At 38.7% G+C, this 15,194-nt stretch overlaps 1 long non-coding RNA gene across 2 annotated transcripts in view; it reads right to left on the bottom strand.

The window, feature by feature from the left end:
* Positions 1-15,194, bottom strand: part of LOC117065061 — a 66,177-nt gene that overhangs the window by 8,483 nt on the left and 42,500 nt on the right. For both annotated transcript variants that reach the window (XR_004429807.1, XR_004429808.1), the window contains 2 exons: positions 14,952-15,058; positions 13,867-13,953 (listed from right to left, as the gene is read on the bottom strand). This is a non-coding gene — a long non-coding RNA (uncharacterized LOC117065061). The remainder of the gene's footprint in view (positions 1-13,866; positions 13,954-14,951; positions 15,059-15,194) is intronic.

Here is a 15,194-nt window from a genome sequence, read left to right as displayed (position 1 = left end):
CACATCTGTAAAATCTGTTTGCTCATGTAAGGTAATATATTCTCAAATTTGGAATATTAGGACTTAGATATTTTGTAGGATCATTATTCTGCCTACCATATCTGCTGTACTTCAGACAGCATTAGACTTAGGGTCTCCATGAAATTGGGAGATTTTTTTAAAATTGATTATAAATGATTTTACAAAGCAAAATACCAAGTATCAAATATCAAAATATCAAATATCTGCTAATACTAAGGGTATCCTAACCTCTTTGCTTCTGATCCCAAAGGATCGGTCCAGAGCTACCAGAATTTTCCAGAATACTTGGACTTTGAATATTGCCAGAACTATCTTCCCATCTCATATTTCAGTTTTCTTATGCATTCTTTATTCTCTGACTCCACAGACTAGCTATATTTCATAGTAGAAAACATGGCAGTCAGAATTTAACAAAAGAATAAGAGAGAAGACTTCAGCTTTCTAATCTAAAGTTAAAAACCTCAAAGAAGACTCATTAGTTCTACTTCAATGAGTGGGTTACTCCTAGGCCACTCAACGGTGGTCAAAGGGCAAGTTCACGTAAGAGCAAAACAGCTGTGGCACTAGTCCTCTGGCAGCGTGTGTGTGGGAGGCAGGTGATAGGGATGTCCAATTCCCTTGAGATTAGTTACTGTAACACATAGAGCAGCGCCATACAACAACTACACTTCAAACTTTCCATTGACCTGCCAGACAATGAAGGGTCTTGAATTGGGGTAATGATACCCACTTCAGGAAATGAAGACATTTGTTACAAAAATAAGAGATCTCCTGGTAGTGGTCCCCAAACCTGGTGGTCATCAAAATCATTTGGAGAGCTTTTAAAAAATATTTATTCTCAAATCACACCCCACACCTACTAAAACAAAATCTCTAGAACTTGGATAATAGCACACAGTTGCTAAAAACCCAATCATGAAAACGTTTTCAGATCTAGGCTGAGGCAAGTGATGTGTATCAAGAATCACACTGCCTGCCTGCTCCAAATTCTTGAATGCTGGCCCTAGTCCAAACTCTTACTTCTCATCCATTTTCTTACACCCACCTCTTGGCTTTGCTACCTTTCCTAAATCTGTGCCAATGCAATCAGATTACATGATTACCAGTACTTTTTTCTGAAAATGTGTTCCTTTAACCATCATGTTTGAGTCCTCTGCTTGACCAACTGCATTGGCCAACTCTAATTCTAGCTTTAAGCTGAGGAATCACAGGAATCAGCCTCCACTTGTAAGTGAAGTGTTTCATTTTTTCCTATTGTCTCCATACTGTTTATTATTGTAAAACAGTGAGGAATAGAGCCAAATTAAGAAGAGAAAATTACGGAGAATGGATAAAATGAGAATACTGTGATGAACTGGGGTGTCATATTAAGGGTTATGCAATTTATCCTGTAAGTCAATATTTGTCAAAAGATAGAGCCAAGATCACCTGGACCAAAATTACCTCAAATAGTGCTACTAAAAGAGAACTCTGTGTACATTATTTATTATGGTATCCAACAAGATAATAACTAGAATTTAAATCATAGCACTAGAATGTAAATCATCAAACTACTTCCTTCATCCACAAAATCTTGCTGCAAGAAAAATAGTTGACTAAATTTAACAGTGTGATCAATGATAAACTTTATATACACTCTGTTACAAGTTCATCATCCCATGAAAACCAGCAAAAATCTGTTCTCACACAGGCACTTTAAGTATACTTAACCTAAGGTACTATTTAAACAACAGCAACAACGATAGTAATATACTTAACACTTATTATATGATTGACATAGTTCCAAGCACTTTACATAAATTAATACATTTGAATCTGGCTAAAATCCTTTGAGATGGGTAATATTTTCTTCATTTTTAAAGACAAAAAAACTGAAACAAAAATAACCCCAAAAATGTGCTCAAGGGCACACAGGGATATGGACATCCATCACTCTTATTAGAAATCTGATGAACCCAAATCTCTTTGTTTAGCACTCAGGAACTCTTATTTTAACTAGATCTCTCGGTCCTCATCTCTATAAAAGGAGTCCTTGGATATGTTAAAGCAGGGAATAAGATAATTTAGATTTTAGATTAGATAGTTAACTCTTAGCCTAATATGAAAGGCCAGCTGGAGGCAAGAAAGATTGGAGATAAGGAGACCTGTTTAAACAGTCTGAAGTCCTTGAGGACAAGAGGGTCTCACCAAGGCAGGAGAAATCAAAAAGAAAGGACAAATATCAGAGATGCACTGAAGACAGAATTCAGCTGAATAATTAAGCACCTGCTGTGTCTACATATACGTTGCATATGTAGAATACTTAATGCAACGCAGACGTAACTAGATTCCATATGGACACTCTAGGTGGGTGCATCTTGAAGCAGAAGACAGCATATTATCATATCCCCCAAAATGTTACTGAGTAATAAGGATTTTACTGAAGATTTTACAGAGCTTCAGGTGTTACGCCTTAATCCATACATTCTAGAGGGACTGAGTGCAAATTATTCCTGCACCCTTCATAAAAGTAGGTGCTGCTTCCACTTGGCAGCAGTCTCAATCCCTGCTGGCTGGGCTTCCAACAGTTGTGCTCCTGCACTCCCACATTCATGGTGGCGATGCAAAATGAATGCAGAGGGTTAATTTTCAACAGGTGCCGGGGGATCACCATGTTTGTATATCCCAGATCACTTTTCCTAACCGGGGGGTAGACAAATATATCATGCTTTTTTCTTGGACACAATCTGGTTCCTGGCTACTGTTTCATCTAAGCTTTGGAATTTGTTTTTCACATCTCAGCATGGATACCACAGCTGGGTGGTTGTGGGAGACTCTGCAAGTATTCATGATTGCCCTCATACTATTACTTGAGCCCTGTACTTTCATTTATAACAAAAGCTGAAGATGCCATTAAAAATCCAATTGATTTACATCTCAGGTTGTGTCAGGGGGTGACATTATGTAAAGAAACAAGCAAGACTGTCTGGTGAATGATCACAGAGGTTCAGATTCTCTGGTAACACACTGATCAAGACAGGGAAAATTTATCTTCCTACAAGAAGTCCTCATTTAACTTCTGCCAAGGGTGACAAGTATTACTCTCAAGACATGTTGACATGTACCAGTGGGGCACTTCAGCCCCAGTAGTAAATTACCTGCATACAGGGTTGTTCTCATCAAAGTGCAGAGTGGGGATGGGAGAGTTAAAGGAGGGTAGGAAGGGTTCTTCTAGAGCAAGCCTACTAGCTCCCTTGCTTCATCCCCACATACCTCCTCTCCTGACCTTTTACTGGTAAGTTTGCCAATAAAACTTGTCCATTAATCTAATAATGTGAGACATTATCTATTTGTCTTTAATCTTGCCATAACAAGAAAAACATCTTTTTTTATATATTCCGTATTTTATTTGATCTATATATTAACCATTTTACAGTAAAGTTCTAAGAAGATAACTTTTCCAAGCACATGAAGGGCCTGAATGAGAAGTTAGCATACGTTTGTTAGGCTTTGGAAAATGAGAAGAACTGAAGATAATTTCAAAATATCTTGCTTCAGTACCTAGGACAGTGATTCTAATGGAAATATAGATTGTAGAAAGAGAATGGTCTTAGGGTAACAAAATGAATTTAGTTTAAGTTATTTTAAGTGTCATGTATAATGGGAGATTGTAAGGTTTACAAATTGTATCTCCTAAAATGGATCACAATGTAAATGAGAAAAAGAGCTATGTTTATACCTCAAAATAACTGGCACAGAGCTATTTACACAGCAAGCAATCAAAATATATTAATTGATTAAGGTAAAAACATGGAGAAATTTAAAAAAAATTATGTTAGAAGTATTTGGTTGGAAGTCATTTACCAGTTTAAAAAAAAAAAAAAAAAAACTATGTAAGTAGGGCTGGGTGCAGTGGCATATGCATGTAGTCCCAAGCACCTGCAGAAGCTGAGCTGGGAGAATCACTTGAGCCCAGGAGTTCCGGGCCAGCCTGGACATCATAGCAAGACCTTATCTCTCAAAAGACAGACAAATAAAAACTATATCAGTAAATAATCTTCCTAAGAGAATGAAGCTCAATTTTCTTTTTTGAATTATTTATTCACTAATTCATTTCAGCATTTCTTTCTGTGTTTAATTGAGAGGTTACTAAAAGCATTATTAGGGACACATATGATTCTTAGTCTCAAAGAGCATAAACTATCACAGAGAAGATAAAAAAATTATTAATTATTAATCAGTCATTCCAAACTGTGATGAGTGCTATGAATGAAAAAAAAAATGCTATGGTAGAGAATAATGGGAATGAATGATGACTGAAAACCTTCTTTAAATAGTGGTCAGGAAACATGTCTCTGAGAAGGCATTCAAGCTGAGAACGAAGAAGTGGAAGGAGCCAGACACCAGACGTTTTATGGAGAGGGTGCCACATAGCATGAACAGCACATGTGGAGACCCCAAAGTAAAAAGAGTCTGGGACTTTTCCAAGAAATAAGGCTAATTTAACTTCTGCTGTCACATAGGTGGAAGGCCAATGTGCCACTAAAAACAGAAAGTCGGAAAAATTTAAAAATCACATTTTTAAGGTACAAGAGGACTGTAGAGGCCACAAGGACTGAAGGCAATACATTTCAGAGAAAGAACCTTTGAGAGGTGAGCTAAGGTTCTGCCACTGTCCTCCTGGGGCATAGGTTGTCTTGGACATAGGCTAGAGGCTACAAATCAGGAACACAAGTAGCATTCCACTGCTGGGGGACAGACAAGCTGTTAGAGTAGGTAGATAGGCAGATATGAGCTGGTCAGGATAGGGCCCCAAAGAATGTCAGGTGGCTGAAGGGTGACTACCAAGCAATGGTCAGGTAGCTGACAACAGGGAGGGGAAAATTTCCTAACAAACAGGAGACACCTTGAACTTGTGAGCAACAACTTCCCGATAAGAACTTAAAATGGCAGACATTCACCTTCCTCTGGGACATGTCCAGGCATGCACAGTAAGGAGCAAACTGGCGGAATTTGACCCATATATGACCTTCCTCTGAGGGCGCTACACTAGTATGGGAATATTGCCCTAGGGGAGTAAGCGCATAACTTCGACTACCAAAGGGTGCATGCAGCCTCTCCCAGATACTGACGCATCACTGCACTTGCCGCTAGTAGCCAACAGCCTTCCTTGTGGAGGGATGACTAGAAAAGTCTGGGGAAAAAAGCCAGAAAATAGTAAATCTGTAAGAGCCCCGAGCTAACAATGAGGCAGGGCACTCAATCTTTTGAGTTGCACTCTTGGTTCCTTAAAAGTGTACTTTTTTTTTTTCTTCTTCATTAAACTCTCGTTTCTGCCTTAAATCTACTTCTGTCTCTTGGCCAAATTCTTTCTCCCAAGTCTTTAAGAGAAGAATTGAGGACTGTTGACCCTGCGTGGAGTTTCCAGTGGTAACAGAACCAGTGGGATTTTTTGGTTGTGAAGAGCAAGAGGCTCTTCACAAGTATTACACTCAGACATGTTGACATGTACCAGTGGGTACGTGTCAGAGGCTAAAACATTAAGCTGAAGCCTCAGAAAAGCAGGCAGAGCTTTCCTGTACTCTCCTAGTGCTTAACAGCAAAAAGTCTGGGAGGAAAATCACAAGAGTTGAAGGCTTTCGGCCAGGCTCCATAGCTCATGCCTGCAATCCCAGCACTTTGGGAGGCCAAGAGGAGGTGGATCACCCGAGGTCAGGAATTCAAGACCAACCTAGCCAACATGGTGAAACCCCATCTCTACTAAAAATACCAAAATTACCTGGGTGTGGCAATGGGCACCTGTAATCCCAGCTACTTGGGAGGCTCTGAGGTGGGAGAATTGCTTGAACCCAGGAGGTGGAGGATGCAATGAGCCAAAATTGAGCCATTCATTCTAGCCTGGGAGACAGAGGGAGACTTCATCTAAAAAAAAAAAAAAAAAGTTAGAGCCCTGAGAAATAACTCTGGTGGTTTCCATTCACCTTTTCACAAGGGCATTTGCCAATATGGGAGTGTCAGCAAATCTTGAGGCTGAGAATCCAAGCTGGGTCCCCATCAAAGAGCTATTGCTGGGGACAGAAAAGCCAGCAGGCCTGGCAGTTCTACAGGGCAAGAGTGACAAAAATGGAGACTTCTGGAGCATCATTATAGGGTAAGTCATTTTCTTAAGACATCTGCCAATGCTGAAGGTACATGGGGTAGGCTAAAGAGTGAAGTCAAAACCTCTCCAAGGGTCTAAAATTAGACAGTGGTGATGGCTGCAGCACAACTCTGTAAATACACTAAAAACCATTGTACACTCAACATAGGTGAATGTAATCGTTTGTAAATTATTTCTCAGTAAAGTTGCTTTTAAAAAATGTCTCAAAATCAGAGTGGAAATTCTTACCATGTTTCACCACTGAGAAGAAGAAATCCCAAAGACTCTTTGATGAAAACTCCCTGGAGGACCAAGCCCTATGAACAAGGGTGAACTAGAAATACACTGCAACCCAGCTTCAACCCATCTCAGTCCAAGTGATAGCCTCCATACCCTATCTGCCCAGCGAAAGAAAGAGTTGAAATTCCCTAGTGGGTAATAATATCAACTGGAACCTCTACTTTTTAAAATATATAATACTTGATATTTAAAATTACTAGGCATGTAAACAGACAGGAGCATGTAAGAGTTACATAACCAATAACTAAGAGAAACAAATTGGACAATAAATGCAGACCATCATGTCATGTAACTCAAATATTAGTTAAGAAACAGGGAATTGACAGGGCAACACAGTTGGTGCGCGCATGGTGACTGTATATCTCCGGAGGTAGTGGGCTAGCGTGATCTGGGGTCTGCCTTTCTGAGCTTAGGTGAGTGCCCCTGGGTGCCTCCTGGGGGCCGAGGCTGAATGTGGTCCCTGGTGGTGGAAAACAGGGGCCTGCCTGGGGTTCCAATGCCTGGCCCATAGCCTTAGGTGCTGAATTCTCCCTTGGCCCCACAGCCTCATGGAAGAAGCTGAGGCCCTGGAGGTCTGGCCTCTGTTGTATGATTATTTCTCTAGAACAATTTTCATTTTTAAAGTTTATAAAGCACTCTTAACTGTGTGATCTCCTCTGGGTTTCTTTTTTCTTTCTTTTTTTAGAGATGGGGGGGTCTCACTTTGTTGCCCAGGCTGGTCTCAAACTCCTGGCCTCAAGGGATCCTCCCTCCTTGGCCTCTCAAAGTGCTGGGATGACAGGCGTGAGCCACCACACCTGGCTGCCTCTGAGTTTAGAGCCTCGTTGGACTTCTAGCCCAGATTCAGAAAGGTTTGTTGAATGGTGAACAAAGAAGTGAATTCCTTCATTTGACAAACGTTTCCTGAGCAACCACTCAGTGCTAGTTGCTGTGCCAGCACAGAAGAGACCTGGTGCCCAAAGCTTGGAGCCACCATACAAAGCAGGATGGAAGTACAGAGGAGAGAAAGAAAGCTTCCTTAGACCCATTGCTTGCTGTATTCTCCTTCGTACTTGCTTGACATATACTTTATTTACCAGTTGGTTTATTGACTTCCCTACCAGGCACTCAAATTTATTCACTGCTGTGTATCCTCAGTGCCTAGGACAGTGCTTGGAACATGATTCATCGATTCCAGGCAAACCAGAGGAACAAGCATCCTGAAAATAAATATGTAGAATATGCTATTATGCTGAAGCATGATTGTTGCTTCAGAAGTCAGCATTGCTATGGGTATAGCTCAGGGGTAGAGCATTTGACTGCAGAAGTCCAGCATCGAGTACACTTAACAATAAAGAATATATTAAATTATTTCCAAAATCGGCCGGGCGTGGTGGCTCACGCCTGTAATCCTAGCACTTTGGGAGACCAAGGTGGGCTGACCATGAGGTCAAGAGATCAAAACCATCCTGGCCAACATGGTGGAATCCCGTCTCTACTAAAAATACAAAAATTAGCTGGGCGTGGTGGCACATGCCTGTAGTCCCAACTACTCTTGAGGCTGAGGCAGGAGAATCACTTGAACTAGGAGGCGGAGCTTGCAGTGAACCGAGATCATGCCACTGCACTCTAGCCTGGCGACAGCACGAGACTCTGCCTCAAAAAAAAAACAAAAAAATTCTTTCCGACATCAAAAAAAAAAAAAAGAAATAGGACATTACAATACCTATGGTTATTATGTTGCAGACCTTCAAAAAAAAAAAAAAAAAGAAGAAGGAAATAAGGCTAATGTAGCTAGACCATAGATCATATAAGCAAGTGAAATACAAGACTGAAGAAATAAGCAAGAGTTGATCATGCAGAGACTTCTAGGTCATGGTAAAATATATATATATATTTTTTTAATTCTAAGTCATGGTTTTAAGTAAGAAAGTAAAATAACCCAGTTTACATTTTAAAAAGCAGTATCAAGAAAACCATGTAAGGAGCTATAACTCTTATCCAGGTGAGAGATGATGGTAGCTTTGACTGGGATTGTTGTAGAGGATTCAAGATATATTTTGGAGGTAGAACAAACATGACTTTCTGATGGATTTAATGTAATTGACTGGAAAAAGAAAGCCATCAAAGATAACTCTCAGGTTGCTGGTTAAGCAAGAGGCAGTAAATTGGTAATAAAATATAATAGGGAGCATAAGGAAAGTCCCACTGAAGTTCAGGGGTTTTCCTAAGATTACCAACTAGTTAGTAGCAAACAAGGACTAGAGGCTGGGCATGGTGCCTCATGCCTGTAATCCCAGCACTTTGGAAGGCCAAGACAGGTGGATCACTTGAGGTTGGGAGTTCAAGACCGGCCTGGCCAATATGGTGAAACCCTGTCTCTACTAAAAATAGAAAAATTAGCCAGGCTTGGTGGCGTGCATCTGTAGTCCCAGTTACTCAGGACGCTGAGGAAGGAGAACTGCTTGAACCCAGGAAGCGGAAGTTACAGTGAGCCAAGTTCATGCCATTGCACTTCATCCTGGGCTTCGCACCAAGATTGTCTCAAAAAAAAACAAAACAAAAACAAGCACTACAGCACTAGAATATAGGTCTCCTGACTCTTAGTCCAGTACTCTCTACCATACTAAATTAACTTTTCTTTAGGAATTGTGTTCAGTAGTATTACATCTATACATATTTTAAAGACAACATACACAAAAAAATTGTGTTTAGAAGTCCAGTTTCCAAGAGTGGTCAATTAACTAATTATGTGGCTTTCAACATAGGTAGCAAATGAAAATGTTTTCAGAGCTAGGAAACTTAAGATGGATAAAGATCAAGTTGTACGATTATAGAGAATGGGGTGGATGCATCCTTTGATGAACCTGCAGTGTATATACCACGAGGAGGCATCCAAATTCAATTTTAAAAATATTTTCAACCACTTTCTTGATGAAACTGAAGCAGATTATTAGATATAGTTTACCTGCTAATTAGATGCAAATATGTTTGGTACCATGTTATTTTGCCTTTGAACATAAGCAAAAGATAGGCAATTCCTGTCTAAGTACCCTCTTTTTGCTTAACCACTTATTGAAAAAGGCAATGTATTTCTTGTTTCTTTCTTTCTTTCTTTCTTTCTTTCTTTCTTTTTTTTTTTTTTTTTTTTTTTTGAGACAGAGCCTCACTCTGTCACCCAGACTGGAATGAAGTGGGTCAATCTCGACTCACTGCAACCTTGCAACCTTTGTCTCCCGGATTCAAGTGATTCTCCTGCCTCAGCCTCCCAAGTAGCTGGGATTACAGGCATGCACCATCACACCCAGCTAATTTTTGTATTTTTAGTAGAGATGAGGTTTCTCCATGTTGGCCAGTCTGGTCTCAAACTCCTGACCTCAGGTGATCCACTTGCCTTTGCCTCCCAAAGTGGTGAGATTACACGCATGAGCCACCGCACCTGGCCAGTGATGTGTTTCTAATTACAATGTGTTTCTAATATAAATATTCATAAATATTTATATTTAACATAGAAGTTCAAATTTTATTCCATAAACAAAGAACTAAAACAGGGCCATGCCTAATTAACTAAATTAATGATCCAAATGTACTGCAATGCAGGGATTATGATTAATACAACACTTTACAACTAAAAACCAAATTAATCAATGGGATTATCTTGCCTGATACATTAATTTTTCCCTAAAGATATGATGCTGGGAATCTCAACCTCATCACGGAGGGAAGAAACAATAGAAAGAGGAAGAAAAGGATGAAAACAAAGAAGCTGCTGCCAGCAATTTTATCATATGGGTATTTAACAAGAAACCTTTGGGGAAAAAATTGACACAGAAGAAACTATTTTACATCTATTTCATGAAATTACTTTAGCTTAAAGAAAATGTTTATGTTTCTGGAAGACATTCAGCTAAAATTTCTTAACAGTTTGTAATTTCTAAATATATTAATATAGAACCAAATTTAGCAGGGATCCATGTACTTGCCTTTGACAAAATGCCTGGATTATATGCTTAACTCTTAATTATTAATTTGTAATTTAGAAATTACAAAACTGTCAAGAAATATTTTAGCTGGATGGCTTCCCAGCTGAATTTAGTAGTTTCTGCCCTTCTGCTTAGAAAAATATATGAGTGTACATTAAAATTTGTGCGCATATAGGAAATCAAACACTGACTTTAGAATAATTCATATTAAAATATCTGAGACTTTTAGGTGATGACAAGCTTAGTGTGAACCAGTACTGCAATAATTACCACTACTGCTTCTACTGTTACTACTGTTACCACTGATAATAATAGCAATATTTGATTCTAGTCAAAGTAGTATTATAAGATTACCTGTTAAATAAACAACTTGAAAATCTACCCATAGCAATGATAAAATATGTGCATATGTTTTGCAAGTTGTAATTGTGCTTAAAATGATATTAACTTGACATTCATAAATCAGAAATCATTAAATTGGGTTAGAACCCCAGACCTCGTGAGCTTCCAGATCAATCCAGAACAAATATGTAGGTGATCAATTTCTGGGTGATTGATTAAAAACCATAAATCCCAAACACATTTTAGACATCAGGGTGAGTTTTGTAGCATGAATCCAGGGGTAACCAGGGCTCCTTGCCATGGCCAAAGTCTTTATAAAAAGGTCCATCCATGCTAGAGAGAGTATCAACATTTAAGATTTCAAACTTGGATCAAGCAAACCTGCTGACTTACAAAATGACTCTGATAATCTTTCAGGATGACACACCCATGCCACCAAAATAAGGTCTGACTCCAAGCTGAGGATTTCAGCATACTGGGCAAAGGCAGTTGTAAAATACAAACACAGTGATACGTGCAGGGCAAGAGGAGGGAGAAAACACATACATGTGTGCATAAACATACACATAAATTCTACACAAGATGAACTTGGAAATGAAAATTTCCAAGCACATGAGAATAACGAGCATCATAAAGATCAAAAGACAGGAGAAATTACTCTAAAATAATAGCAAATATTAAAGCATTCTTCTAAGAGGGGCTTTAAAATCCTCATAGTTATGAGGAGGAGGAAAAGAAATATAATAAAAATTATAACAATATTGACACAAAGTAATGACAGCTAAAATATATTGAGTACTTTTGTCACTAAAGTTGACTGACTTATTTAATACAACGAATCACTAGGAAAATATAGGGGGAAACTGCAATTTTTGCTTGAATCCCAGTAAATCACTGAAACTCCACTTAGCTTCTCAATTTCTAGACACTGGCATCAGCAAACACCCTAAGAGAAATAAACATGGTGCCAAATACTGGAGATTCCTTTGTGAACTTCCCTTCATCCCCCTGAGTCTTACTCTCACTTTCAAAAGCAAAATTAATAATTATGGAGCAAAGACAGGAAGATATGAATGAAAAACAAGTAGAGGAAAACTAAAATCATAGGAATGAAAAATACAATCACTGAAACAAGAAAGGTTAGGATAAGAATCCAACTGATGAGAGAATTGGTGAAATGGGGGACTGTAGTTAGGAATGTACCCAAAACAAAATATAGAGGATAAAGAAAGAAAAAAAACTTAGAAGATACGAAATAAGGAGAATAGATTGAGAAACTGCAATATATACCTCATAATTTTTCCAAAATTAAAGAACAGAGAACATGGTTGAAAATGTTGCTGAATTAAAGAAAAACCGATGTCATCAGGAGGAAAATTCTTGGTGCCGAACAGAACAAATGAAAGTAAATCCACATCACTGAGCTGTATTGTGATAAGGGTGATGTTTGCATAGGGCTGCACACTGCTCTGAGTGCCTCACATAGGAATCTGCTTCTGGCAGCAGGTTTTTCAGATTATCCTTCCAACTGAGAACAACTCAGAAGTATGGCATATTTTTCAGTTTATGTAAAAGTTTATGTATAAGAAAGGTCCCAAGAAAGTGAAGATCGGGGGTGCCACGGTCTAAGCAGAGGAAAGAGGCCCGGAGAGCTAAGCTCTTCCCCTTAAGGGAATTGACAACTCTGAAAATGGCAGCTGAGGGCCGAGAAGCTGAGTGGAGTTTTATACCAGTTCATGAGGCTACAAAAATTTGAGTTCAGTGATCACACACAAAGAGGATCCCCAAGAGATAGCACGTGGTTTTGATTGAAATGTTATAGAGCTACACCCCAGGAATAATGCTGAACTAGAATTAAATCACATGTAGGTTCATCATGGTCAAGCGGTTAATAACCAGACAGAAAAAAAAACAAAAACAAAAACTTGAAAGTTGTAAAGCCAAAAAAAAAAAAAAAAAAAAACCCTTCAAAGGAATTAATCTTTTAATTAACAGATTAACCTCACACCTGATTTCTAGGCAGAAATAATAAAAGCCAAAGACAATAAAATTATATTTTAAAAGAACAGAAAGAAAACATCTGCTATATTGATTTCTATATACAGAAAAAAAAAAATACCTTCCAAAAACAAAACTGATAAAAATAAATTTTTAAAGAGAAACACAAACTGAGAGAATTTTTCATGAACAAAGCTGCACTAAATAACAAATGTCATTATGCAGATAGAAGGAAAATGATTCAAGTAGAAAGGCTAATTTGTGGGTAAGTGAACACAGACTGAATAAACAGTATGTGTGGGGATATATCTTAGTGGAGATTAAAATAAAATATGAAGAAAAATAAAGAGAGAATTAAATATATGAAAATGACACCACATAATTTGAGAAAAGGATAAATGAAGTTAAAGTCTTCCAAAGTCTTCACATTGTCTAAAACATATCCATGTATTAATTTATATTAGACTTTAATAGCTCAGGATTGCAGACTGTACTCTCTGGATCAATAACAGCTAAACAATAATAAAAACATAGATAATAATAAGTAAATTTAATATTTTAAATGTATGGAATAAAATATATTTTAAAACAAGTCAAAAGAAGGAAAAAGATTAAGCATAGTTAAGACAACTAGAAGGCAAATATCAGGATAATAAATATATATCAATTACATTAAATTTAAAACAAGTATATTTTATCAGTTTGGGTCCTCCAGGAAGCAGGCACCAAGATGAAATGAGAGGTACAAAACATTCATTGGCAAAAATAAAAGGGGAGAGAAAACAGAAGTATACAGGAAGAGTCTCAGACCATCATGCAGATCTGATATGTACAGAAAAATAAGAGGAAAGAAGGAGGATAGAGAGGGGAAAATGTCAGGCTGCAATGCAGCTCTAAGGCAGTGTCAGCCAGGCTGATTGGAGCCTCAGAGCAAAGATTGCCAGACACGGGAAATAAAAAGCTTGGCTCCAGTACCCCTGTCATGCTTACTCATTGATTGAGAGCAACCTAAGTAAAGAATGACCCTGGGCTGAATGCAGCAGTAGATCCCAAAGCAGTTGGAGGCTGTCAGCTAACAACCATCCTTACAGTAGCTTCTCTCTTAAAAATACCTGTGCAACATACCTCATAGGTGTCACAGTCCACCCTTTGTGCTGTATGGATTCACATCTCCACACATGTTCACACAGCAGCTTCTGTGGGCCTTCCTTCCTGAGAGAAACGTAGAAAAGGAAAGTTAGTAAGACAAACTATTTCCCCCGCCACTACGGCTGACCATGGGCTGTGACTGGAGCTGACTGTCTCCCTACTTCACTATCCATCCTCAATTCTCCTTACCCTCTGCTATCATTGCTGTGAGTTTTAATGCTTACCTGATACTACCCAAAGCCTCATTCTTAAAGGTCTGAGACTCTGATAATCAGACTCTCCTCAGGACAGGGTTGCAGCATTTGTGTATTCACAATTACAAGTGGGTAAGAAAGTAACAAAATGGACCCACCTGGATCCCTTGGATTCCATATTCCTTGAAATACCGTATATTTGTGCCTGTTTCCATTGTTAAAGCATCCCTACTTACATGATCCTGGTTATATCATTTTGATCTCTAAAGTCTTAATTCTGGACATACTACTTCTATTGTGTAATGGGCCACAGCTGGCTTCTCTGGCCTTATGATTTGGCAGGTGTGGCAGAACCCAGATCATAAGAAGAAATTAGGGATGCATGGTCACTTGGTACCCATAATTAAGTATTCTACAAGGACTCAGTAGCACTCCAGGGACTGTTTCTCAGAAAGTATATCATTCTCTACTGCATATGGCTTGGTCTTTCTCCAGAACAACAGAAGCCTGCATTGTAATTATTTCACTGCTGCTGGCCATAAATTCCATAATGAATCTTTTTTAAACATAGCGTATTTCCAATAGCATCGTGTTGACTGGACCATATGGTGCAAGGGGCAAGGGTGCTGTGTCATAGCTGATAGCCTTTTGTGTATATGGGCCAGGGCACAGCTTCTAGGTATAGAATATACTGCCTCTAGAACCAAAAGAAGACCATTAGGCATTGTGCAGCAATTTATCTTTTATTTTGGAAGAGATATCCTGACACACTCCTGAGTATGTTCCCTAAAAACTTTACTCATGTGTCAAGGCCATAAGTCTCCATAAATGTATCTTCCATCCTCTGGATTACCAAGACCTAGTTACCACTTGCTTGTCTTGCCCAATCAGCATGATGTCATCAGTGTAATAATGGGTCAGTGTGGTCTTCTGTGGGATATCCAGATGGTCCTGGTGGTTCCAATCTCCTTGAACTATGTTATGACAGAAAGTAGTAGAGTTAGTATCTAAGGCAACACTAAATAAACTGTTGTTCACATGGGTGCACATTGTTTCTGTTCTACTGAGAATGGAAAAGAACACATTTACCCAATAAAAGACCACATAGGA

This window comes from Trachypithecus francoisi, unplaced genomic scaffold (genome assembly GCF_009764315.1).
Source record: "Trachypithecus francoisi isolate TF-2019V2 unplaced genomic scaffold, Tfra_2.0 Lachesis_group2, whole genome shotgun sequence".
Classification (NCBI taxonomy): domain Eukaryota; kingdom Metazoa; phylum Chordata; class Mammalia; order Primates; family Cercopithecidae; genus Trachypithecus; species Trachypithecus francoisi.
This window is presented reverse-complemented; position numbering and strand designations above follow the sequence as displayed.